This window comes from Trichechus manatus, unplaced genomic scaffold, assembly GCF_000243295.1.
Source record: "Trichechus manatus latirostris isolate Lorelei unplaced genomic scaffold, TriManLat1.0 scaffold00382, whole genome shotgun sequence".
NCBI lineage: Eukaryota > Metazoa > Chordata > Mammalia > Sirenia > Trichechidae > Trichechus > Trichechus manatus.
In genome coordinates, this window is record NW_004444318.1 from 70,753 (window position 1) to 73,694 (window position 2,942).

Here is a 2,942-nt window from a genome sequence, read left to right on the forward strand (position 1 = left end):
TGCAAGACCAAGGGCAATGATGGAAGAACATGAATGGAAATACTGGGGACCAGTCTGAAGGGCAGGAGATGGGTATGAGAGCACATATGAGTGGACTGGAACACTGGAATCAGATTCGGAACAGACTGCAGAATTTTAAGGGGAAAGTCTAAAGGGAGGTTCATAGCCAATCTCAGCCCCAGGTCAGAGAACCAGGGGTCAAAATGGGAATGTTCCTTATAGAAGGGGACGGAAGGTGAGGGAGTGCAACCAGAAGCCTGCTACAAGAACCAAAGGGTGTAGGGAGATTGTGCAGGGCTTATTCTCTCTCAAATCAAGAATATAGAACAAAGGCTAATGGGGATGGTTGAACAACATAATGAATATAATTAATGTCACTGAACTGTACATATGAAGCTTGTAGAAATGGCAAGTGTTCTGTTATCTATATATTTACCACACACACACACACACATGCACACACAAAGAATAATGTGTCAAGATAATCATGGGTCTGAAAGAACAACCCTCATTCCACTTCCCATCAAAGAGCACTGAAGTGCACTTTGAAAGAGATGCAGGACTTTCCAGTCCTTTTTAACTATCACTTTGTTAGGAACTTTTCAGCTTCTATTTCCAGGGGGTTACTTGACTGAACAGTGGCCAAGCAAACTTAGAAAACCTTGAAAACTGCCTTTTTTTTTAGAGAGAGAGAAGAAAACGGATAGGCGAAGCTGTGGAACTATCTCCTTTTTTTGCGGCAACTCCAAGTGAGAAACAAAAACTAGGCAGGAGGACAAGGTAATAACCATTCCTGGAGGAACGAACTCTCAGCATCACTACCACCTGCCTTTGTAGGGAAGTCAGTTCTACTACATACATTGCAGGGGTGGGAGAAGAGAAGGCATTTCCTCAATTAACCAGTGTTACATTCTCAGTCTCAGCAGTTATAAGAGCAACTGACTCCCCAGGATCTGACAATTGCAGCTTTGAGAAGAGCACTTCAGTAACACTCTGTTTTTTTCAAACTAACACCTGTCACAAACGCTTACTGCTGGAGAATAAACCCCTTTTTTCCTCCAACCTCAAACCAAATATGAGCTTCTCTGACAAGATTAGCAATGTTCTCATTTGGTAGAAAACCCAAAAACCAAACCCGTTGCCATCGAGTCGATTCCGACTCATAGCGACCCTATAGGACAGAGTAGAACTGCCCCAAAGGGTTTCCAAGGAGCAGGTGGTGGATTCAAACCAATTACTTTTTGGTTAGCAGCCAAGCTCTTAACCACTGAGCCACTGCAGACACATGTTTTATTATGTATAAATATTTACCTGCTATACTAGGACAAAAAAATACTTGAATTTTGAGGTTGGTTTGAAAGTTTGGCAAGGATGAATGGGTTCCTGTTACTTGAGCTAGAAGCTTGGCTTGGCTGCCTTAGGATGGAGCCGTGTGAAGTGAGGTCTTACCAGAAGTGACAGGTCTGATACCCAGGGAGGGAGTTCTTCATGGGCATGGTGGGTGTCATGGATTGAATTGTGTCCCCCAAAAATATCTGTTAATTTGGCTGGGCCATGATTCCCAGTATCGTGTGATTGTCCATCATTTTGTCATCTGATGTGATTTTCCTATGTGTTGTAAATCCTATCTCTATGATGTTAATAAGATGGGATTATCGGCAGTTATGTTAATGAGGCAGGACTCAATCTACAAGATTAGATTGTGTCTTAAGTCAATCTCTTTTGAGATATAAAAGAGAGGAGTAGAGAGGAGAAGGACTACATGCTACCAAGAAAGCAAAGCCAGGAGCAGAGCATGTCCTTTGGACCCAGGGTCCCGGTGCTGAGAAGCTCCTAGACCAGAGGAGGATTGATGATAAGGACTTTCCTGAAGAGCTGACAGAGGGAGAGAACCTTCCCCTGGAGCTGGCACCCTAGACTGTGAGAGAATAAATTTCTCTTTGTTAAAGCCATCCACTTGTGGTATTTCTATTATAGCAGCACTAGATAACTAAGACAGAATTTTGGTACTGAGACTGGGGTGCTGCTCTAACAGATACCTAAAATGTGGAAGCGGTTTTGAAACTGTAAATGGATAGAGGATTCAGAAGGAACTGAGGAGAGCTGTTTGTTACACTGGAGACGGTGCAGACCTCAAGAAGCAGCGGCAGAGAACCAGCAGTAGCAGAACCAGGAGACCAGCACGAGACAGCGCTGGAGCCAACCCATGGAGTAAGAGAGCTGAGTGCCTTCTGGCCAAAGTTTACTGGCAGAGTAGGGTGCCTCCAGGCACTTACCGATGCAGCTAAAGAGCTTTGGAACACTTGCCCCAGAAGGGCAGAGAAAGGCCAAGAAACCTGGAAGCAGAAGCTGAAGAGACAAGGGACACAGAAAGCAGAGCTGCCTCAGTCTCAAAGGGCATGGCCATGACTTCTGAGGTATCAAAGGGTGGAACCATGGCCTCCGGTGTTTCTAAGGGTGGAGTTGCCACTCAGATGGACTAGGAGAATGGTATACCTAAGGCTGAGGGAGAAGAATTGCTGTCCCAGTGGGCTTGGAAGGCAGAGCTGAAGCCCAGGGCCAAGAGGCTTCCACTCAGAATCCAGAGAGTGTGACCAATACCCAGAGTCTGGAGGGCAGGGCCATTGTGTAAACTGTCTCAGAGAACAGAGGATTATTTTCAAAGCCTTAAGGGCTAATGTAATCTGTTCTGCTGACTTGCTTGGTGCCTGTTATGCCTTCTTGCCCTCCAATTCCTCCCGTTTGTAATGGAAATGTCTACTATGTGGCTGTTGCATCACTGTACTTTGGAAACGGATAACTTGTATTCTAGATTTCACAGATGAAGAGGAATTTTTGGATTTTGGACATGGAGTTGAATTAAGACTTTTGCTATGATATGATGTGGTGAATATGTTTTACATGTGGCAAGGACATGAATTTGGGCAGGGGCCAAAGGGTGG